Consider the following 25,656-nt stretch of genomic DNA (forward strand, 5'->3'; position numbering starts at 1 on the left):
TGCACCTTGTTACAACAGGCAAAATGCTTGAATCCTGAGAAGCTTGTTATAACAACAATAGGGTGTACTAAATATGGATCTGATTATAACGTCGGGGCCATATACTGCACTCACTGGTGTATGGCAAAAGAATGTCACCTTTGACCTTCATCTGTAAATACATTCCTCCTCTCTGCAAAATCAACAGCCTTTATCGTGCAGTCCTTATAAAGTGGAAACATGCACATTTTTGAACAACTCTGCCCACACACTGACACTTTACTGACGCATCCAACAAAATCAGGCACTTAATCTCTCTAATCTAATCCTTTCAGTGGTGGGTTGCCTGCGGAGACCTCTCGTGTTATACATTTTGTACAATGTCACTGGGTGCAGACTGATTTCCTGTACTTTCAGAAAGTGGCTGGTTGTTGGGACGCAGGGTTTGCAGTGTAGGCAGAGCCACAAAACGATTTTAATTTCAAGGTTTGAAGAAAGCAGGAGAGCTTGCCCACCAGATCTGATTAAACCTGTCCACCGGGAGTTGAAGCCCTCGAATGCCAAAGCTGGTGTGAAAAAGATCAGCAAGCTGTTTATTGTATTTCATCACCCGGTTAGTTCCTTGTCATTATCTTTGAATAGACTATTCTGAAGAAATATTCACTTTGATTTCCGTGCTCCTTATTGTAACGTGCTGCCCATATTGGAAGATTGGAGTAGAAATTCGTCTGGGCCTGCTTTCGGGCCCAGAATGGGCGCTGCGCAGGCAGCCCATACCCAAACCCGGGGTGCCCAAGGCTGGCCTGAAATTGGACCTTGGGCCTCATTTCAATAATTGAGGCAAACCATTTTCACTGTCTCCTGTATGCTGCTCCCTAAGCAGGAATTAACTGAAGTGTAGTTTCCTGACCTTGATGCCTCTTTTATATGGTAGGAGATTGGTGCAAACCCCTGGACACTGCACTTGGCCTTTGTATCGCTGTCTGGCGGTTTTCAAGCTCTCTTCCCATCAATGGGGCGTTTTTTTGTCTGACCGTGAAGTAAATTGGAAGTATTCCTGCATGAAGTGCAGCCCTGGAACCTCTCTAATGTTCCCAATGTTGTTAGGCTTTATGGGAGATATGTGGGAATTATTGATTTTCTGATCTGTGGTGCTGACTGGTCCAGTGAATAGTCTCAGGTCCCTGCATTTGCTCGACTCCAGGAACCATGGTCGATTCAGCTACTTGGAGTTCAATGGCAGCCACCATTTTAAGAGTCATACGCCTTGATTTTCCTCTGGGTTACCGCTCGATTTGGAAAACGCCTGTATAGAAGAAGCATTCCCCACATTCATTTTTTGCCTGTACAGTTAGGAGGCTACGATTCCCATTCAAAAAGTTGTTGGCTTGCCCCATTTAAGCTGCTGCAACCAGGAAGACATTGTGGCAGCACCAGATTTCCATCCCCCTTCCCCAGTTACTGACTCCCAGTGGAAAACCACATGTGTAAGAGTGCCCTGTGTAAGAGTGCGATGTGTAAGAGTGCCCTGTGTAAGAGTGCCCTGTGTAAGAGTGCCCTGTGTAAGAGTGCGATGTGTAAGAGTGCGATGTGTAAGAGTGCCCTGTGTAAGAGTGCGATGTGTAAGAGTGCCCTGTGTAAGAGTGCGATGTGTAAGAGTGCGATGTGTAAGAGTGCCCTGTGTAAGAGTGCGATGTGTAAGAGTGCCCTGTGTAAGAGTGTGATGTGTAAGAGTGCCCTGTGTAAGAGTGCGATGTGTAAGAGTGCGATGTGTAAGAGTGCGATGTGTAAGAGTGCCCTGTGTAAGAGTGCCCTGTGTAAGAGTGCGATGTGTAAGAGTGCTCTGTGTAAGAGTGCGATGTGTAAGAGTGCCCTGTGTAAGAGTGCGATGTGTAAGAGTGCGATGTGTAAGAGTGCCCTGTGTAAGAGTGCGATGTGTAAGAGTGCCCTGTGTAAGAGTGCCCTGTGTAAGAGTGCGATGTGTAAGAGTGCGATGTGTAAGAGTGCGATGTGTAAGAGTGCGATGTGTAAGAGTGCCCTGTGTAAGAGTGCCCTGTGTAAGAGTGTGATGTGTAAGAGTGCGATGTGTAAGAGTGCGATGTGTAAGAGTGCCCTGTGTAAGAGTGCCCTGTGTAAGAGTGCCCTGTGTAAGAGTGCGATGTGTAAGAGTGCCCTGTGTAAGAGTGCGATGTGTAAGAGTGCCCTGTGTAAGAGTGCGATGTGTAAGAGTGCGATGTGTAAGATTGCGATGTGTAAGAGTGCCCTGTGTAAGAGTGCCCTGTGTAAGAGTGCGATGTGTAAGAGTGCGATGTGTAAGAGTGCCCTGTATGAGTGTTGTATATAAGGATGCTGTTTATTATTGTTATAAGATTGTGCCCGTTTATCCTTAACATATAGTTTCAGTAGTTGAGCCCAGAAGAAGTCAGTAGACCACTGTCTCCTTATGGGTGTCTCTGAGCAGCAATATATTGCAACATTGTGCTTTCAGTTCTGGAATTGAGGGTTGAATTTGACATAGACGAGGGGAGAAATGCCTCCTCTTTTTGATGGGGAAGTACTTGGTAGGAAGCAATAGTTTACATTGCTCTTTCATCGGTAGGACGGGAGCAAGGATTGAATCCATTCCAGGCTGATAAGTTGAAAATCTCCTCTCTCTATTGAGGCACTGAATGGTGCAGTATCCCATTCATCTTTGGCTAGTGGTTTACCTGGGATCAGAGTGCTTGATACTGTTACCATAGATGAAGAGGAAGCAATCTGACATTGCAGTGAGAGATATGGGACTTCTGTGTATTACTATGTATAATGCTGACATCTTGTGGACAGGAGGACTAACAGTGAGACTGCAGCACAATACAGATGGTTAAACCTGTAAGCACAATGTGTGTGTGTGTGTGTGTGTGTGTGTGTGCAGAGGTTACTGTGTCAGTGTAATAAAATACACTTAAAACTGTCAACGTTTAATGATTTACACAAAATGTAAACCTGTATGCATAATAGCTTCATCAAATTCAAATGTGCTTTCTGGATAACCCAATAAAAAGTTTTATGAAAAGTGAGAGAAAGTGAATCTGCTATTTACCGTTGTGTTTCACACTGTAACGGCATTCCCTGTCAGCTTGGCTGAGATGGTAACATTTTTGCTTCAGAGACAGAAAGTTGTAGCTTCAAATCCCACTCCAGAGACTTGAGCCCATAATCTGGGCTGGCTGACACTCCAGCGCAGTGCTGAGGGAGTGCTGTATTGTCAGAGCTGCCATCCTTTCGATGAGATATTTAGCCAACTTTCCTCCCTCAACCCAGCACTACTCAAAAAGACAGATTAGGCGGTCATAGAATCATAGAATCTTACAGCACAGAAAAAGGCCATTCGGCCCATCGTGAAAGAGCTGTTCAAATTAGTCCCATTCCCCAACTTTTTCCCCATAACCCTGCAAATTAGTCCTCTTCAAGTACATGTCCAGTTGGCTTTTGAAAGCTCCTATGGAATCTGCTTTCGCCACCCTTTCAGGTAGTGCGTTCAAAATCTTAACAAACCTCTGTGTGAAAATAAAATCTCCTCATTTCCCCTCTAGTCCTTTTCCCTTTTATTTTAAGTCTATGACCTCTGGTTACCGACCCACTTGCCAGAGGAAACAGTTTCTCCCCTACTTGCTCTATCAAAACCCCATATAATTTTGAATACCTCTATTAGGTCTCCCCTTAACCTGCAGTGCTCTAAGGAGAACAATCCCAGCTTCTCCAATCTCTCCACATAACTGAAGTCCCTCATCCCTGGTATCATCCTGGTAAATCCCCTCTGCACCCTTTCCATGACCCTGACATCCTTCCTAAAGTGAGGTGCCCAGAATTGGACACAATACTCCAGCTGAGGCCTAACCAGTGATTTGTAGAAGTTTAGCATGGCTTCATTGTTTTTTTACTCAATGCCCCTGTTTACAAAGCCAAGTATCCCATATGCTTGCTTAACCGCCCTCTTAACTTGCCCTGCCATCTGCAAAGTTTTGTGAATATTCACCCTCAGGTCCCTCTGCTCTTGCACCCCCTCAAAATTGTATCATTTAGATTATACTGGCTCTCCATGTTGTTCCTCGCAAAGTGCATCACCTCACAATTATCCACATTAAATTACATCTGCCATGTGTCTGCCCATTTCACCAATCTGTCTGTCCTCCTGAATTCTGCTACTATCCTCCTCAATATTTACTACGTTACCAAGTTTTGTAGCATCCGCAAACTTCAAAATTGTACTCCCTATACCCAAGTCCAGGTCATTTATATATAACAGGAAAAGCATTGGTCCTAACCGACCCCTGGGGGACCCCACTGCATACTTCTCTCCAGTCAGAAAAACATCCGTTCACCACTACTCTCTGCCCCCTATCCATTAGCCAATTACGTACCCAAGGTACCACCGTCCTTTTATTCCCATGTGCTTCTATTTTCTGAACAAATCTGTGATGTGGTACTTTATCAAGTGCCTTTTGAAAGTCCATATATACATCTACTGTACTACCTTCATTAACCCTCTCTGTTACTTCATCAAAGAACTCAATCAGATTAGTCAGGCACGATTTGCCTTTAACAAATCCATGCCGGCTGTCCCTTATTAACCCGTGCTTTTCCAAGTGAGAATTAATTTTGTCCTTGACAATGGTCTCTAGCAGTTTTCCCATCACTGACATTAGGCTGACTGGCCTGTAGTTACCAGGTTTATCTCCCTCCTCTTGTTTGAATGGGGGTGTAACATTTGCAATCCTCCAGTCCTCTGGCACCACTCCCCTATCCAAGGAGGATTGTACCTGAACTATCTCCCCCTTGAAGGCCTGCCATTGCTCAATTACTGTTTTCTTGGCCAATCTTTGTTTCCAGTCCACCTGTGCTCGATAACCTTCTCAAATCACTGAAATCGGCTCTCTTTCAATTGGGTTTTTCACCGTTGATTTTTCTTTGTCCCTTTCCATAACTACTTTAAACCTAATTATATTATGATCACTATTACCCAGATGTTCTCCTCTCACTGACACACACTCCACTTGCCCTACTTCATTCCCTAGAACTAGATCCAGCACTGCTACCTTCCTCGTTGGGCTGGCAACATACAGTAGGTTCTTCTGTACACATTTTAGGAATTCTTCACCCTCCTTGCCCTTTACACTGTTTTTCCCCAGTCTATATTGGGGTAATTGAAGTCCCCTACTATTACTGCTTGATTATTTTTACATTTCTCTGAAATTTGCCTACAGATTTGCTCCTCTATCTCATCCTCATTATTTGGGGGTCTATAGTAAACAACCAGCAGTGTAACAGCTCCTTAACTCTACCCAAATAGATTCAGTCTTTGAACTCCCCAGTATATCGTCCCTCTGTAGAACTGTAATATTATCCTTGATCAATACTCCCACCCACCCTCCTTTCTTTTTTTCCCCTATCCCTCCTGAATACATTGTAGCCAGGAATGTTTAATTCCCATTCCTGCCCATGTTTAAGCCAGGTCTCTGTGATAGCCACTAGATCGTAACCCCATGTGACAACTTGTGCCTGCTGCTCATCAACTTTATTTGTAACACTCCTCGCAGTAACACACATGCATCCTAACACCATGCTAGCCTACTTTGCTTTCTTCCTCCATCTAGCTGGATTGCTCTTGCATGGAGCCGGTGTGGAATCAATGGGCCGAATGGCCTCCTCCTGTGCTGTAACCTTTCTATGATTCTATCTAATTCCTGCTCTTCTACACTATTCTTTATTCTGTTGCTGTTTGTCCCTCCTTGTTTTCTATGCACCTTATCTCTGCTCTCTGCTGCTATGTCCTGGTTCCTCCCTCCCTGCCAAATTAGTTTAAATCCTCCCCCACAGCACTAGTTAACCTCCCCATGAGGACATTGGTCCCAGCCCTGTTCAGGTGCAACCCATCCGGCTTGTACAGGTCCCTTCTGCCCCAGCACTGGTTCCAATGTCCCAGGAATGTGAAGCCCTCCCTCCTGCACCACTTCTCTGGCCACGCAGTCACCTGCACTATCTTCCTTTTTCTGTACTCACTCACGTGTGGCACTTGGAGTAATCCAGATATTATTACCTTTTGAGGTCCTGTTCTTTAATCTTTTTCCTAGCTCCTGAAACTCTGCCTGTAGGAGCTCCATCCTTTTCCTACCTACGTCATTACTTCCAACATGGGCCATGACGTATGTCTGTTCCCCTTCCCCTCGCACAATGTCCTGCACCCATTCAGTGATATCCTTTACCCTGGCACCAGGGAGGCAACACACCATTCAGGTCTCACATCTGCAGTTGCAGAAATGCCTGTCTATCCCTCTGACTATCGAATCTCCTACAACAATTGCATTTCTACACTTTCTTGTGCAGCCAAGTCTCCTACGGTGCCGTGGATTTGCTTCTGACTACACACCCCCGAGGTATTATCACCCTCACTGGTATTCAACACCCAATACCAGTTGGTGAGTGCCCAGGGGATTCCCGCACTGCCTGCCTGTTCCTCCTAGTCTGCCTGGTGGTCACCCACTCCCTCTCCTCCTGACCTCTCTGTAGCTGCTGGGTGACCACCTCCTGAAACGTGCTACCCACGAAACTCTCTGCTTCCTGTATTCACTGTAGTGACCCCATCCGCCCCTCAAGCTCTGAAACTCTGAGCTCGAGCTCGAGCAGTTGGTGGCACTTCCTGCAAATGTGGTTTTCCAGGACGCATGGCACAGGATGTGCATGCGACGGGCCCCAGCTGTCCTGCTGTGTTAGGTAACATTATTTAAAACTGTTTGTTTAGCTTTAAGGCTATTTAACCGTTTCGCTAACACTAAAGACGCTAACCACTAAAAACACTAACCAATAAACTGATCACTTGCACTGATTTACCCTTGGTGCTCCTCCTTGTGTGGTGACGTGACTTTTTGCTTTGTTTTTTTCTCTCTGTTTCAGACTCGCCGCTCCTCGGACCTCTTGCGATGCTCTGCCACTGTCGATTCCCTCCCACTCCTTGTTCATCTTATTGCTGTTTGCGTGAAATGGTTTGGCAACAACATAACAACAGTCACCACATTTCACTTGTATGTGAAGTGCTTTGACAAGTGAAGTGCTTTGAGATATTTCAGAGGGATGCGATCTGACAACATGTAATTTCAAGTTTTTCTACTTTTAACTGTGAATGGCCAGTAGCTGCAGTGAGATGGAGTATTGGACTTGCTCAGCCTCGCGTCCAACTGTGTTTTAAACCACCCCGAAATCTGCACTCCCGCTACCCTGCCCGGCCGATTATTGCCGAGGTTTATCACCCTTTGCACAGCAATGTTCTTCCTAATACCTGTTCTAAATTAATTTTCAATCTTTTATAATTATGACCTCAGGTCCTATTATCCTGCCTTATTTTAAAGCGATATTCAGGATTTGCATTATCTATCTATTTGCTATTTGACGTATTGACTGATATTCAGAATCAGACGTGTATGTTCACAATTCCCGCTCAGTGAACAATGCACTCTTAATACCCACAAACATGCTCAAATGCACAAATTTTTTTTTTATTAGTTTGAATAGTGAATTTGGCACAATTTATACAACATGAAGGCTTATCTTTATAGGAATACTACATCTCACTTGGCATCCAATAAAAGTAAAGTATCACAAGCACTGTCGGAAATTATTTGACACCAGCTATTATTCGAGATAACAGACCCACATTCCCATTCTCCTTCAGTACTTCGTTCATATGAGATCTTGACAAATGCATTTGCTGTACACACACTTTCAGTGGTGATGTTCAAAGCCTCCCCACGTTTGATTATCTCTATTGTGAAAACCTGATGTCTTTTGCACTTTATTGAATGCAGTTAGTGGTATTGGAGGTTCTGAGGGGCAGCGAGTACCATAACATTCATTATTGATCACAGCTTCTCACTTGTACCTATCCTTTCATTGGCATTTGTTAGTATTAGAAATGGTTATCCAGCTTTGTAAATGATATGGAAATTCTACTGACCACTTACATTACTGAAGGTGCAAGGCAAGGATGCAGCTGTGTGTGTTAATAACAGGCCAATTATTGTTCTGACAAATATGACGATCTCAGCCCAAACTCGTTAAACGCTTCACTATTTTACTTTGGCCCAAGTTTGCTTTTTCCTTCTTGCTTCCAAGTTTGTTATATCTCCTCCATGAGTCTTTGTATCTCCTTTCTTTTGATTGGCCTGAAACAATAAGCATAACCTGAATGTTAATTCTATAGACCTCATTGAGGAGAGGAAAGTTCATAAGAATACAAGGAAAATCAAAGCCGAGAGGAGGCCATTTGACCGACTATAGACTGGCCACCTTTCATTCTCATTCTCCAGTTAACATTCAGCTGTGTTTTGAACTCATTCCTTCCCATCAAAATCTACATTTCTACTGCCCAGGAATTTGTATGAAAAAATCCTTCCTCGTATCTGTTCTAAAATTATTTTTCACTAATTTCATGAACTCATGTCCTATTATCCTGCCTTATTTAAATGCAGTGTTTAGGATTTACTGTATCCAGACTCTTTAATACTTTATATACACTTCAACAAGATTCCCACTTTAACTGACTTTACTCTAGGATGCAGAGATTGAACTTTTTGAACCTCCCCTTGTGGGTCATCCACCTGATACTTGGAATCACTCTCTGCTTAGCACTCTCTCCAATGCTCGTACATGCATTCTGTGGCACGGTGACTAAGAATGCACTCCAAAGGTGTGGTGTGACAAATGTATTGTACACCCTCAGCATAACATCATCGGACCTTTGTACCACTGCTCTCGTTATACATTCTAGCATTTAGTTCACTTTGTAGTTGCCTCAAGCATTCTCTTTGTTTACTGTAGTTTCATAGTGAACTAAGGTTTTGTTATCTAAAACCCTAGGAACTGTTTACTTAAAGCAGCTACATCTTGCAGGCTTTTAAAACCCACCTAGCCATTCTCTTTGTAAGTTTATCTTGATAAATACATAATCTTGGGCCATCTGATATCCCCCTCATAAACAGTTCATGCTTCATTTTTGTGCTAATACGTCAAGATCTCTCTGTTCATATTAACCTCATTAATACCAGGTCATCTCCACCCTGCCCCTCCTCCTTGCCCATGTAATTCTACAAGAGTTGTTCATGATTTCTGGGCTAAGGGATGAGATTCATGAGACGCTGACGGTCATTATGAGCGAGCTGATGAACGCTGGAGAGGTCCCACTGGATTGGCTGGAAAGCTAACATGCTATTCATTTTCAAAAAAAAAATGACAAAACAGACCCATGTGACTATCGACTCATTAGTTTCGCATCATTGCTGGGTACAATAATAGAAGAAATTACCTGGAGTAACTGTGAAGATTTACCTGTATGATAACCTAGTAAATGGCAGCTGACACAGATTCAGAGATAGAAGAGGCAAAGAGAGAAAACTGCAAATTCTCCCTCCCTCTCTTTGTTTTGTTCAGTCTCATTAAAGGACTTGCTTGTCTGCCAGTTTCCAGTTCTGACTAAGGGCCTACACCCAAAAGATTAACCTTTACAGATGCTGAGAAGACTGTTGTATTATTTCATCAGTTTCTATTTTTAATACAGATGGGGAAGATCCTTCACTTTAATGAGAAAGTGACATCTCAAGTGATGTCGGCTGCACTGAAGACTTTTACTGAAGCTTAAAATGGTGGAGGTTCAAATAAAACCCATGGAATGGATAAGAAGGTGGTTGAACTGATGAGAAGTAGAGGACACGTCTTAGAGGACTGATGTTGGGGTTGTGGGGGGGCGAAACTGCTCAGTGGACTGCCCCATGGGTTGATTTTGGGGACCCGACTGTTAGTTTGGTGAAACTTTGGTGGCAATTTTAACTCCCGGGCAGGAAGGCAGACGAGCGAGCGGCTGGCCCGTCTGGGAATGGCAGTCGGAGGCCCAGCTGATGTTAATGGCCTTTCCTCATTAACACGATCTTGGCCGACACCCTGACCAAAAACCTCCCAGGAGGTTGGCGGGAAGTGGCGGAGACCACCTGCCATGTCCAAGATATGTGCCTGGAGGAGTATTCCTGCCCTTCCTTGCCCCACAAAGGAAACTTTTAAAATTAACTTATCTTACTCTTCGGTGGCCTGACCAGGTTCTTGGTCCCACTGACTTCCTGGTTAAGATGGCGTCGGGTTTCTGTTGACATAGTAGGACCCTGATTTCTATAAACGTATGAGGCTCCTCCCTGACTCAGATTGAAAAATCAGGCAATTTAAAACCTCGATGGATTGGGCACTGAGTGGCAAATTCACCCCCTCCATTTTAACTACCCCCCCCATGCCCGGTTTCTACCGGACGGGTGGAATTAACTACCCCCCCTCCCGCCCCCCTGTAAGTGGGCAAATGAAATTTAATGTGGATAAATATAAATGACTGTGCCTAGGAAGAAAAGAAACAATGATCCACGGACTTCATGAACAGTGTTGAAATAACTAAGGATACAATTGAAAAGGATCGTCGGGTATCAGTAGACTCGACATGCCCAAACACAGCAAAGCAGCAATCAACAAAGTAAATAAAAATGCTGAACTATGTAACTAAAGCAGTCCAGTACAAGTCGAATACCAGTGAGGGTAATGGCACCTTGGGGGAGTGCAGTCAGAAGCAAATCCACGGCACTGTGGGAGACTCAGCTGCACAGGGGGGCACAAAGAAGAGTAGAACTGCAGTTGTTGTAGAGAATTCGATAGTCAGAGGGATAGACAGGCATTTCTGCAACTGCAGATGTGAGACCTGAATGGTGTGTTGCTTCCCTGGTTCCAGGGTAAAGGATTTCACTGAACGGGTGCAGGACATTGTGCGAGGGGAAGGGGAATAGACATACGTCGTGGTCCATGTTGGAACATCCTGGCTGTAGGGCTGAAGATCTGTGCTCCAGAACTAGCCGCGTCTCTAGCCAAACTGTTCCAGTACAGCTACAACACTGGCATCGACCCGACAATGTGGAAAATAGTCCCGGTGTGTCCTGTCCACAAAAAGCAGGACAAATCCAATCCGGCCAATTACAGCCCCATCAGCCTACTCTCAATCATCAGCAAAGTGATGGAAGGTGTCGTCGACAGTGCTATCAAGCGGCACTTACTCACCAATAACCTGCTCACCGACGCTCAGTTTGGGTTCCGCCAGGACCACTCGGCTCCAGACCTCATTACAGCCTTGGTCCAAACATGGACAAAAGAGCTGAATTCCAGAGGTGAGGTGAGAGTGACTGCCCTTGACATCAAGGCAGCATTTGACCGAGTGTGGCACCAAGGAGCCCTAGTAAAATTGAAGTCAATGGGAATCAGGGGGAAAACTCTCCAGTGGCTGGAGTCATACCTAGCACAAAGAAAGATGGTAGTGGTTGTTGGAGGCCAATCATCTCAGCCCCAGGACATTACTGCAGGAGTTCCTCAGGGCAGTGTCCTAGGCCCAACCATCTTCAGCTGCTTCATCAATGACCTTCCCTCCATCATAAGGTCAGAAGTGGGGATGTTCGCTGATGATTGAACAGTGTTCAGTTGCATTCGCAACCCCTCAGATAATGAAGCACTCCATGCCCACATGCAGCAAGACCTGGACAACATCTAGGCTTGGGCTGATAAGTGGCAAATAATATTCACACCAGACAAGTGCCAGGCAATGATCATCTCCAACAAGAGAGAATCCAACGACCTTCCCTTGACATTCAACAATATTACCATCACCGAATCCCCCACCATCAACATCCTGCGGGCTGCAGCGGTTCAAGAAGGTGGATCACCACCACCTTCTCAAGGGCAATTAGGGATGGGCAATAAATGCCGGCCTCACCAGCGACGCCCACATCCCATGAACGAATTTAAAAAAAACAATGACATAGGTAGGAAAAGGATTGAGGTCCTACAGGCAGAGTTTCAGGAGCTAGGAAAAAGATTAAAGAACAGGACCTCAAAGGTGGCAATCTCTGGATTACTCCAAGTGCCACATGCTAATTAGTACAGAAACAGGAAGATAGTGCAGGTGAATGCGTGGCTGGAGAAGTGGTGCAGGAGAGAAAGCTTTAGATTCCTGGGACATTGGAACCAGTTCTGGGGTAGGAGGGACCTATACAAGCCGGACGGGTTGTACCTAAATGGAGCTGGGACCAGCTCGTGGAGAGGTTGACTAGTGTTGCGGGGGAGGGTTTAAACTAATTTGGCAGGGGGAGAAGAACCAGGACATAGCAGCAGAGCGCAGAGATAAGATGCATAGAAAACAAGGAGGGACAAACAGCAACAGAATAAAGAAGTGTAGAAAGAGCAGGAATTAGATGGAGGGAAAAAAGCAAAGCCAATTAGCATGGTGTTAGGATGCATGTGTGTTACTGCGAGGAGTGTTACAAATAAAGTTGATGAGCAGCAGGCACAAGTTGTCACATGGGGTTATGATCTAGTGGCTATCACAGAGACCTGGCTTAAACGTGGGCAGGAATGGGAATTAAACATTCCTGGCTACAATGTATTCAGGAGGAATAGGGGAAAAAAAGAAAGGAGGGTGGGTGGGAGTATTGATCAAGGATAATATTACAGTTCTACAGAGGGACGATATACTGGAGAGTTCAAAGACTGAATCTATTTGGGTAGAGTTAAGGAACGGAAAAGGAATCATTACATTGCTGGTTGTTTACTATAGACCCCCAAATAGTGAGGATGAGATAGAGGAGCAAATCTGTAGGCAAATTTCAGAGAAATGTAAAAATAATCAAGCAGTAATAGTAGGGGACTTCAATTACCCCAATATAGACTGGGGAAAAACAGTGTAAAGGGCAAGGAGGGTGAAGAATTCCTAAAATGTGTACAGAAGAACCTACTTAATCAGTATGTTGCCAGCCCAACGAGGAAGGTAGCAGTGCTGGATCTAGTTCTAGGGAATGAAGTAGGGCAAGTGGAGTGTGTGTCAGTGAGAGGAGAACATCTGGGTAATCACCTCAACTATTCCTCGTGATGGTGAATTCCACATTTTAACCACTCTCTGGGTAAAGAAGTTTCTCCTGAATTTCCTATTGGATTTATTAGTGACTATCTTATATTTATGGCCCCTAGTTTTGGTCTCCCCCTCGTTCTCTCTCTCTTACTGTATCTGTGGTCTCACAGTGTAAGAGTTACTTGCCATTGATGCTACAGAGTGCAGATCTAGCAGATTACTGTGAAATTCTCAGATTAAGTGCAGGATTTTTAAAAAGCACGACAGCACAAATCATTGCCAATTTAAGGGTGGATACCAGCTCACCTCTCGCATGCTCCTGCATGCACGCACACACACACACAAACACACACACGCGCGCGTCAAAGCTTTCTAGTAGGTAATGAATTTACAGCATAATTCACTGTGCTTTTTATATTTTACGCAGTTTAGGCCTGACAAGTGCATCTGTAGTTTACCAAAAAAAAGTTTTGCTTGGATCAGAATTTCTATCGGAGGCAGATTAAAAATAACCAATTTCCAAAATACCTGTATCGTAGCCCACTCCACCTTTCATTCAGCAATTCAATCCGAAATAAAAACAACTGCAAATGCAGAACCAAAACATGCTTGACACAAAAGTGATTAGCTTTCGAATACACGTCTCCCAATGAACCTGAGCTGACTATATTTGGTGCAAAGAGTATCAAAAATGTTGATAATTGGGTAACAGGATTTTGTGTTTAAGTGCTAGGTTTGGATGGATAATTGTATGTAGTAGGAAGGAATGGCAAGCATCTTGATCCACTAGAGTTGAAAAAGCAGATCAGACCAACTACACATTTATGTGGATTCCGCTGAATAAACAAAACAAATGCCCCCGTGTTTTGATAAAACAAAATGGTTTTTCATAAATTGTGGCAGCTTTCTCTGCGATGAATGAGTGGTATCAGTGGATGAATTTAATGGGGAGAAGAGCAAATTAGGGCTATCTGGATTTAATCACTTCAGCAGGATTAAGCTTCAATTCAGCTACGCTGTTTCAAAATCTATGCCGCTTTGAAGGGAGATACTTTCATTGGAAAATCTTGTAAATGTTTTTCTTACCTCACACGGTTAATGCAGCCGCAACATTGGGAGGAATTTTAACTCCTCGGACGGGAAAGCAGCCTAACGAGCAGTGGGCCCTTCCGGGATCGGCAGCAGAAGGGCTGGTTTCCGTCGGGCAGGGGGGGAATTATAATTCTCCCCAGTGTGTCAGTACTGTAATTAAGCTATCACAAAATGTCAGGACTTTCATGGAAACCAAAACAGTCATTTCTAGGCTAACATCTCTCATCTACCCAGGCGCCTTCTTGACTGTGGTTAAGATGTGCACTAGTTTGGAAGTTTTTCATTCATTCTCAGTGTAAGACCATTGAATTGCCACTGACAAAATTTTGTCTTCTTTAACACAAAGGGTCGGTTTCACATCGGAGCTATGGTGAGAGACCGGGAGATCCTCCACGGAATTTCAGGGCCAATCTTGATAAGACAATGAAAACAGCAACAAGTGTCGACCCCAAATTACCACAGAATCAACCACTGATTTCCTTTCTCTTTCCTGTATGTTTTTCCATTTTTAGCCATGGTAAAGTAATTATATCATATCTTGCAAAGTTGGAGCTGCCCAGATTACTTTCTTTTACTTTTCTTTCCTCCTCTCCTGACGGTACTGGGGTATGGCACCTTGGGCACTGCCATCTTCCCATTACCTCACCAACATGTCTATTATTCATGCATCTGAGTGTTGACTTGGATATGAATGTAAAAGGTATGATCAGTAAGTTCGCTGATGATACAAAGATTGGTAGGGTGGTAAATAGTGAGGAGGATAGCCTCAGTCTGCAGGACGATATAGATGGGTTGGTCAGATGGGCGGAACAGTGGCAAATGGAATTTAACCCGGAAAAGTGCGAGGTGATGCACTTTGGAGGGACTAACAAGGCAAGGGAATACACAATGAATGGGAGGACCCTAGGCAAGACAGAGGGTCAGAGGGATCTTGGTGTGCAAGTTCACAGATCCCTGAAGGCGGCGGAACAGGTAGATAAGGTGGTAAAGAAGGCATATGGGATACTTGCCTTTATTAGCCGAGGCATAGAATATAAGAGCAAGGAGGTTATGATGGAGCTGTATAAAACACTGGTTAGGCCACAGCTGGAGTACTGTGTGCAGTTCTGGTCGCCACACTACAGGAAGGATGTGATCGCTTTGGAGAGGGTGCAGAGGAGATTCACCAGGATGTTACCAGGGCTGGAGCGCTTCAGCTATGAAGAGAGACTGGGAAGATTGGGTTTGTTTTCCTTGGAGCAGAGGAGGCTGAGGGGGGACATGATTGAGGTGTACAAAATTATGAGGGGCACAGATAGGATGGATACTAAGGAGCTTTTTCCCTTCGTTGAGGGTTCTATAACAAGGGGACATAGATTCAAGGTAAAAGGCGGGAGGTTTAGAGGGGATTTGAGAAAGAACTTTTTCACCCAGAGGGTGGTTGGAGTCTGGAACTCACTGCCTGAGAGGGTTGTGGAGGCAGGAACCCTCACAACATTCAAGAAGCATTTGGATGAGCACTTGAAATGCCATAGCATACAAGGCTACGGACCAAATGCTGGAATATGGGATTAGAGTAGACAGGGCTGATGGCCGGCGCGGACACGATGGGCCGAAGGGCCTCTATCCGTGCTGTATGACTCTATGACTCTATGACTCTATGACAAGTTCTTCAACCCTTGGAGCTGAGCCCAATCCTGTCCTCATCGATACGCACACTTTCCTGAAGGAATCTCTCGATGATGATCAGGAGCCAGGATCATGGCTGGTTTTTATCCCTTCTCAAACCCAATGGTGCTGAGGCCAATTACAGTATTCCAATTGCCATACACTGCCGGAAAATTGAGGGAGAAAGCTAAGGGTCTGAATATGCTAAGGTCAAGATAGATCAAAGTGGACAGCCCTTAGAACTAAATAGTGACAAAAAAGTAACAACTGCAAACGTTACAGATCTGAAATAAAATGCTGGAAATGAACAGGTGGTCTGTCAATGCCCTAAACGAGAAAAGCGAGGTTAACGTTATTGAGTGGCGACCTTGGGGTAGGATTTCCACGGGGGTACTCCCATCTTCCACCATAACTTTGGTGGAAGATCAGTGGAAACCCTGCAGGAAAGAAGTAAATGGTCGTTTACGCTGTTTCTCTGGGGTTTCCGCCCATCTTCCACCAAAGTTACACCGGGAGATTGGAACAGCCCTGCGGAAATTTCAAAATTGGGAATGTAAGGTGAACCAATAGAGAGAGGAAGATAGAGAAAAACGGGTAATGGTCACAAGCCAAATACCGGCACAAAAAAGCAAAGGAATTGGAGAAAAATTTGAAGAGAAAAAATTTGCAGGGCTACGGAGAAAGAGCAGGGGGAAATAGGCCTAACTGGATTGCCCTTGTAAAGAGCCGGCACAGGCTCGATGGGCCGAACGGCCTCTTTCTGTGCTGTAACGATTCTATGATTCTATTTACTGGCTTTAAGAACCCACAAATGGATTCATTTCTAAGGTGGAAAGGAATGAAAAGTGCTCGATGCAAAGATAATTTCCAAATGATCTTTGGAAATCATGCGAAGATTTCCAAATGCAAATCCACTTTTGCATTTGGAAGACAAAAGTGATTAAAACAGCTCCAAAATAGAATGGAATAGAACAGAATGTGAATGTGAATGGCAGAAACTGGCAGAAAGATGGAGCAGATAGCTAGGGTCTGAAGCTGTCCGAAGTAGATCAAAGTGGACAGACCTCCATCTTATTTCATCTCTGTACTGAATGATACAGCTAACGAGAATTAGCAAACTATTGACTTAACATAGACACTGAATTATTCCATATTGCTTCGACATCACCACTGCATATTTGCACATATGTGTCGACAGCCACCGCCCTTCAGAATAGTTCACCATAGGCGAACAGCTTTGAGATGTTTTTGAGAGACACGATAGGTTTCAAAAAGAAAATGATGTCCTTGGTGACTTTGGTTAAATATGTAACAAATGCTCCAAATTTCCTGTGCTCAAGTTCATAAAAAGAATCAATATTTCTGACATCAAAGACGCAATTGTTTTTGAAGTCAGAGGACGTACAAACTCAATTTCTTTTGCAACTGACAAAGTGCTTGTCTGTGTCCAAACTGTGCTCAGATAATTCAAGCTCTTCTGCAGGTACTGGTGCTATATTAAGCCACTTTTTTTTTGTCATGTAACAGCCAGAGTTATATGCAACGCGTTATCAGGAACAGTCTGACAAGGCAGTAGCTCCTCAGTTGGCCTGCATTCATGTGCATACATCAATATCATAAAAAAAGAAGCCTTGCTTTAATGAAATGGCTGACTGCCTGTATCAGCAGTCTCAGACGATGTACGTTACATCCACAAAAATCTAAATCTGAGTCACAGAGATAGAGGGCTCCTCTCACTGATTCCTGTCAAAGTTCTGAAGCGAATCGAGTTTTTGGCAGTGTCAATCTGGTGGCCAACCGAGTCTGCTTTTGGCACTCAATCCAGTCGTCTCAGCTAGGAGACAGTGATATGAAGATTAATGAAAAGAGATGATTTCTCATGGAGCACAGCCATCTTGCCTGAAGCTGGCAGTGAAGTTACTTTATCGGGGCAACCAAAGGCAGGTCAACGTTCCTGCTGAATTTAACTCAGCAAGCACGAATGTTGACATTGGGAGCTCACATTGGGAGAACTTTCAGTTTAGGAGGAAAGGAATTCCTTTGGCTACCACTTGCACTGACATCATGTCTGTATTGATGAAGATTTCCCCTTTTGGGTAAGTGCCAGCTTGGCTTAGATGGCAGCACTCTACCCTATGACTCAGATGGTTATACGTCCAAGCCCCCACTTAAACCTGCACTTTAAGCTGTCATTTCAGTGTAGTAATCAGGGAGCATTGTACTGTTGGACGGACTGTCATTTGGATGCAAATCTGCTCCTTTAGGTGAAAGTCCACCGAAAAACAGGGTAACTGATCATTCATCTCATTGTTGTTTGCGGGACCTTGCTGTGCACAATTGGCTACTTTGTCTATATAGCAACGGTGACTAGATATCAAAAAGTACCAACCAACCCCTTGTCCTTCCAAATTGTCTCAGGGTCCAAGGTGGGCCACCAGGTGCAGTGCTTGGCAGAAGTGTGTCGCAAGCATTTTTATCAAACACCCAAGTTCAGTGTGAAGTTAATTGGGTTGGAAATCACGCAGTGTGATGCTATTAGAAATCGTGCTGACAGGTTCACATCCAGTTCCTTTGTCTGCTATTTTAACAGATCCGTTTATTTTAACTGGGTTGACCTGTCCATTAAAATCATTAATGCCTGAATTCACGTTTTCATCTGGACCATTTTTCTATGTGTTTTGATTCTTTGGATGACTTAAATAAAATGGTCCAAAATCAGATGCAAGGAGTTAAATAGACTTTGGGAATTGCTGGCAGAGTATCCAGGCTCTGGGGATTCTCTGAAGGTAAGGCAGGCTGGCAGCTAGACAGTGTTCCATGTCTATACTGTCATGCTTTCTTCTTTATTTTTCTCGCTCCTTAATCCCAACAGTGACTCACTCCAGACTTGTCAGAATTTTTTTTTAAAAATGGCTTTCAAAGTTTCCCTTGCCATAGAGGAAAAAATGGAGGACTTTTCGTTTTCCCCGTTTTTATAACACAAAAAATAAAAATTTACACATTGCTCTGACTCCAGATATCACGGGAGGAGAAATTGGAACGTGACGCTTCCGTTTTTCTCAGTGCGGGTTCTTGCACCAGCGGCAAGGCTGCCGCCACAGGCGCCCCTGGCAACCAAGGATTTTAGGGCCCGCTGTATTCGCTGACATGACGAATACCAGTGTGACTGATTTGCTGGTAAAAATGTATCACATCGCAGAATCTGCCTCTGTCTTTCTCTCCGTGTGTATGTACTGTATGTAAGGAGAAGACTGAAAGGGAAGAAATATAGCACACATGTGCCCAAATTAACTCACTCCCACACGGACATTTCAGCTGTTCCTGTTATTTTTAGTGAAGCTGAGCGACAGCTTTTGAGCGCTGTGTTTAGGGAAGTATTTTAACATGGAGATCTACTTTTCGTTTCTCCTTTGTGGATGCGAGTGCCCACACGATTTAAAAACTTTAGAAAATTGTATTTGGGGAGAATAAAAATAACCTCTATTAAATATGACGTAAATGCTGACATTTCGGCAAAATTTCATGGTTATAAATAACCTGCCAGTGGTTATCAGTGTGATGTGAGGTCTCACAGGACTGGTTTAAACTATTATTAACAATTCTAATAATAACACACTGTGTTGCAGGACTGGCCTGTTTCTGTGGATTTGGGAACCCACCGTGCAACTAACAGGCGTTTTGTATGTTGTATTTAAATGTGAAGGTACTAAAATCTCTCCATTGTCTTCCCAGTTCCCCTGCTCTCCCTGGGCCATGGTCTGGTTATGGCCAAGGAAGGGGTGTGGTGGGAAGGGGCTCGGTTTATAGTCGGGTCTCAGCTGCTTGTGCTCCAAGCCATCCGCTAAAGGAGGTCCAACGACAGCCTGGAGCTGACTGTCCGTTACATTTTCTGATGGATTACTCCTGATTTTCAGGCATTAAATAGGCATGAAATTGGACGGACCCCAGTAGCGCTGGATATCCCATTTCATTTTGCGTCTGGGCTTTTAAATTAGGAGCAGGAGTAGGCCATACGACTCCTCGATCCTGCTCCGCCATTCAATAAGATCATGGCTGATCTTCGACCTCAACTCCACTTTCCCGCCTGATCCCATATCCCTTGATTCCCCTAGAACCCAAAAATCTATCTATCTCAGCCTTGAATATACTCAACGACTCAGCATCCACAGCCCTCTGGAGTAGAGAATTCCAAAGATTCACAACCCTCTGAGTGAAGAAATTATTCCTCATTTCAGTCTTAAATGGCCGACTCCTTATCCTTCGACTATGGCCCTAGTTCTAGATTCTCCAGCCAAGGGAAACAAGCTCTCAGCATCTACCCTGTCAAGTCCTCTCAGAATATTGTATGTTTCAATGAGCTCACCTCTCATTCTTCTAAACTCCAGAGAGTATAGGCCCATTCTACTCAATCTCTCCTCATAGGACAACTCCCTCATCCCAGGAATCAATCTAGTGAACCTTCATTTGCACCGTCTCTAAGGCAAGTATATCCTTCCTTGGATAAAGATACCAAAACTGTATACAGTACTCCAGGTGAGATTTCACCAAAGCCCTGTACAACTGTAATAAGATTTCCTTACTCTTGTACTCCAACCCCCTTGCAATAAAGGCCAACATGCCATTTGCCTTCCTAATTGCTTGCTGTACCTTCATTCTAACTTCTTGTGTTTCTTGTACGAGGACACCCAAATCTCTCTGGACATCAACATTTAATCGTTTCTCACCATTTAAAAAATATTCTGTTTTTCCATTCTTCCCACCAAAGTGAATAACCTCACATTTCCCCACATTATACTCCATCTGCCACCTTCTTGCCGACTCACTTAATCCTTGCAGACTCTTTGTGTCCTCTTCACAGCTTACCTTCCCACCTACCTTTGCATTGTCAGCAAACTTGTATACATCACAATTGATCCCTTCATCTAAGTCATTAGTATAGATTGTAAATAGCTGAGGCCCAAGCACCGATCCTTGCGGCACTCCACTAGTTACAGCCTGCCAACCTGAAAATGACCCGTTTATCCCTACTCTCTGTTTTCTGTCTGTTAACCAATCCTCTCTCCATGCTAATTTATTACCCCCAACCCCATGAGCCCTTATCTTGTGTAACAACCTTTTATGTGGCACCTTATCGAATGCCTTTTGAAAATCCAAATATACTACATCCACTGGTTCCCCTTTATATCTGAAATAAAAACAGAAAATACTGGAAAACACTCAGCAGGTCAGGCAGCATCTGTGGAGAGAGAAACAGAGTTTCAGGTCGGTGACCTTTCATCAGAATCTGGCTACTTGTAGGGTTGGATACATGTCAATGAATGCAAAAATATGTTATGATATAATTCGCACCATTTTCCATTATTTTTGCCTTGGCGCACCCAAATAAACTGAGCATTCAGTAATGCTAGATACTGAGCTCCACGAGGGAATCAGTGGTAGGAATGCCACTTTATCACATCAATGCGGAAGCTTTTCTCCTGTTTCTTTTTCCCCGTGTTGCCACTGAGATTCTGAAAATGCCTTTGTGGCACTTACCAAGATGTCACCTTTATCATAGTTCTGATGCCTTGGTGCCGCAGTGGGTTTTCCACTGGGAATGTGCCTAGTTCTCTGCTTTTTGGAGGACGGGGAAGGGGAGCAACAGAAGGATGCCAAGCAGGTCACACTGAACCAGAGGCCATCTGCGCCCACCCACTGGTAACCCCCAACACCAGAAAGTACAGGCAGAGGTGCACATACCCATCCGAGGAGCACAGCAGCCCCGACGAGGCTTCGATTTATCAGAGAAGCCATGGTGGAGTGATAGCACATTCTGCAACCAGACCTGAAGCCGAACTCCAGCATAGGCTCTGCATAGCCAGCGACTGTAGAAGTCACAAGCTCGCTCAACTTTGCGCATCAGGCTCCTCTCAAGCTGCCCTGGGGACATGGCAGATATAAGCCGATCAGCTGTGCGTAGATGTGTGAAGCACTGGGGAGCTTTCTCCTTGTTGTCGGAATCAATGGAGCGTGTGGCGGCTTCATTGGAATCTGCAGCCGATCGCCACCTACGCAGCACTTGGTGGCTCTTCTTCCATGAAATCCCTAGTAGCAGTAGGGGACAGATCAGACGGCACCCTTTCTACCAGCTGTCTCTCAGGGCTTTCAGGGTTAGTAGATGCCATGAGACTAGCCATCCCATTGATCAGATCCAGGGCCCAGTGGAATGGCGACGGCTTATGTCGACCTGCCTGGTGTTGGCGTTTCTTAGGCCAGCAGCACTTGCCACCTCAGTCCCATGACCCTTTTGTAGTTCAGGCAAACACACATCACATAGTGTGGTGCAGTGGTCCCACACACCAGGAATAGAAAATACACCCTAATGTGCTTTATACACCAATGTTAGTAAAAACATTGGCGTGGGTATAATGTGGGTTTGCAAACAATGGAAAATATGCTCCGTTATCCTTCAGGAGGATTTATGAATTCCACAAACTCATGATACCTCTGAAATAAATGTCAAAAACAAAGCAGGCTATTAAAAAAGAATTGAATATGTAAACCCTTTGCATCTGCCCCACATGTTATAGAGCAGGTGAGAATGCTGCACTGACTAGATAACATTCAAGGGCACAACTGTAACAAAACAACACCCAATCAGTGAGGCAGATACCAAAGACACAGCGGGCTTTATAAGAATTCCTGGCCACCATGGGGGAGCATTCGAAGGTAAGGCATGTTTACATTCTGGAGTTGGTTTCGAGCAAAAGTAACGGAATGAAGAAAGGACACTGGAGTGTAAATTGACCCTGCCGGTTACTTTCATTCCATTATTCATGATGCAACATTATCTCAGTTAGCTGTCTCTTCCCCTGCTTTTCTATTGTATGCATTAGCAATGAAATCAAAAAAACAAGTCCTTGGCAGAAATCATTGCATTTCTTTATCTGGCCAGTATCCTGACTGCTAGATTATACCCAATTAATTTTGTTGTATTGATCACACTGCAGTCCAAAGGCATCATTTTCATTAGAAATGCATACTTTGGTGCTATTAATTTAGATTACTTTTCTTCTGCATCCATCTGTTAAACAGCTGGGTTCCTCTCTCTCTCTCCAACAACATACACTGAGTATCCCCACCTCACGGTGACTTAATGCTGCCTCCGTGTTTCTCCAGCAGGCACTTAAGAATTAAAATTCAAAAAAAAATTTAACCTTCACAGGCTGCCTGCAAGCTCTGAATTATCATCAAGGGTATTCTTCCTGGTGACAGTTTAGATCTTTCTTAATAGAATGACCTGCAAAGGTTCAGCACCATAGGTACATTCTGCCAGGATTTAACGATCAAAGAATTCTGTCACTTATTTAGGTTAGAAGCCGCTCCTGTCTTGCTGTACTATTTGCCTCGTTCCAATGCACCTCTCTAGCTGTGGTCGGCACTGTATTTAAATCTACTCAACAGACTGATTGAGCATCAGACTCAGAGCCTACTGGTCCTGCGGGAGCGAATAGGCATCATTACCTCTTTAGAAAGCATTTTCTGTGCTTCAGGAACAGATGACCTACTCCAAAGCCGCAAGATCACCTTGGCAACTGCGGTGTCTAATCTGGCAAGTGTCTTACATGGGTCGCATGTTGTTTCCTTGAAAGTCTTAACTTGTTTGTGGATGATCTGATTCAATGGACGCGTTGCTGAGTAACTGCATGGGCACCGGGGGGGGGGGGAGTTTTTCACCAAAAAGTCCATCTGGAGTTCAGACCCTTTTAGAATGAATTGTACCCCAAAGATTTCGGAACCTCCCGCACAGCCTGTGCAATAATCATCCCGCCAAAGATGCCTGGTGTGTTCATTAGTGCCTCCCTGTTAACTTTTCCTTTACTCCACCAATTTAAACCCACGCAAGGAAACATCTGATCCATTGAAAAGCACTCCGTGGTAGCTTGAAAAATTGTTTCAGGTGGGGTGGGGAGCAGGAACGGGGCTGGCAGTGGGCAAGAAGGTTTTTGTGGGGCCCACACAAATCTTAAAATAAAACTATCGTTGGCTAGATGAAGGCAGTGCCCATTGCTAGTGCCATGGTAGGAATGTTGAGACTAGGTCAATTGAACATTTCAAAACTGAGATTGATAGATTTTTGTTAGGCAAGTGTATTAAGGGTTATGGAACCAAGATGGATAGATGGAGTTAAGACACAGATCAGCCATGATCCAACTGAATCATTAGGCTCGAGGGGCTGAATGGCCTACACCTGTTCCTATGTTCCTAATGACTCTCAGGATCACAGCACATGGGGGCCCTCCTGCCAGCAGCCTTCAGTGCCAGCGCTTGTGGTTGAAAAGAAGCAGGGCCTGGCTGCCCATGCAGCTGCATAAGAGTTGCAGCCTGTAGCAGGTACATCTTGGAGCTTCAGTGCAGCGAGATGTGGGCCTCCTCTGTCCCTGGATCGGATCAGCCACATTCCCCTGCCACTCTGATAGCAGGTGGAAGAAGCACAAAATTAGGTTTTACACATCACATCACACACTGGCACCAAAGTAAAGTATGAAGGTAAGTTACACCAGGCACGCACACACCGCTTTGGTTAAAATGATGGTCGGAAACTGCTGGAAAGTTGGAATAACCCAACTCATCACTGCCACCCCTACCGGTCTGGCCTACACACAACTCCAGTACCACGATGTGCAGTTGATTCTTAATGCCCTTACGGTAATTGGGAGCGGAAATCGATGCTGCCTAGCCAGTGTTGCCCAAATCCCAAGAACAAATAAAAGCAAAAAACCTGGTGTAACTGATTCCTGCCCACAGCACCAAAGACGACTGGTACTAGGAGGAGAATCCAGGTCATGATGTCTGAAGCACGATGGATGCTCTCCCGACATTTCTACAGATGTACAGAAGTTGTAGTTTAATGCATTGCTCTGACAACACTACCCTGGTGACCAGCATTGGCAGGGTGGCATGATGGCAAAACATGTATATTCTTCATCTTTGATGTTACAAGATGCGTTATAACATACATCTCCCGAAAAACAAGAAAAGGTAATCAAAATGGTAAGTATTAGACTCGCAGTGCAAATTCAATCATTGCAAAGGGTTGTAAAATTTAGAATTGCTGTGCAATCAATAAATGTTAAATTGTAATGTTATACAACACAGGGCCAAGTGCCAAACCTGAAGTCTTAAGTCCAAATGGTACAAATTTGACCAAAATCTAAATAGTCTGAAAAATCTGAACTCAGTCCAGTACTGCAGTCAGATCCAATTAGAATCAGCTGTATTTTTTTTGCAAGTTCATATATAGGCAAAATATTCAGTAAACACGGCAGTTAGCATAGTAACTGGGCATTCTAATGGCACCAGTTGTACTGTACAGATTACCTGGAGCTTGATCTTTCCATTTGTTGATCTCCAAAGACCAAGAGAGACTAAACAATCAGTATAGTGGTCTAGAGCGCCAATGGTATTTTGAGTGACAGTAGTAAAGTGAATAACAGTAGCTAATGTGTAATGTGAGAGGAATATTGTGCTGAACGGAGACAGAAGATCAACCATCTCAGAGTTGGAAACATTCCTATTTAGTTACAGACTGGACTGGAGGTGCCAAAAAAGGTTCTCACGCAGGGATCATATCTTATGGAACCTGTTCCAATGCACAGTGGGTAAAGGGAGTGGGTAACTTTCAATGCTACAGCTAACACCCACATTTGCTAAGCACATTTTGGTGGTTAGTAGGCCTTTGGACTTTCATCAGATAAGACTGTAGTCTAGAAATGACTGTTGGCGATACTAAAAAAAAATGTTTTTGGCAGAATCAAACGTGCAGGTTTCAAAAGACAATCAGAACTCAAAAGGGTTAATCTGCACTGTTTCATTTCAGTGCATGTGTGTGCGTGGGTGTGTGAAATGTAGTCTATTTTTTAATTTCATTTTTCATTTCAAACTGCAACTTGGTGTCTTAATGATCAAGGCTTTAACACATTCATCTGACATTCCTTTGTCTGCTA

The sequence above is a fragment of the Heptranchias perlo genome, chromosome 8 (assembly GCF_035084215.1).
Source record: "Heptranchias perlo isolate sHepPer1 chromosome 8, sHepPer1.hap1, whole genome shotgun sequence".
Classification (NCBI taxonomy): domain Eukaryota; kingdom Metazoa; phylum Chordata; class Chondrichthyes; order Hexanchiformes; family Hexanchidae; genus Heptranchias; species Heptranchias perlo.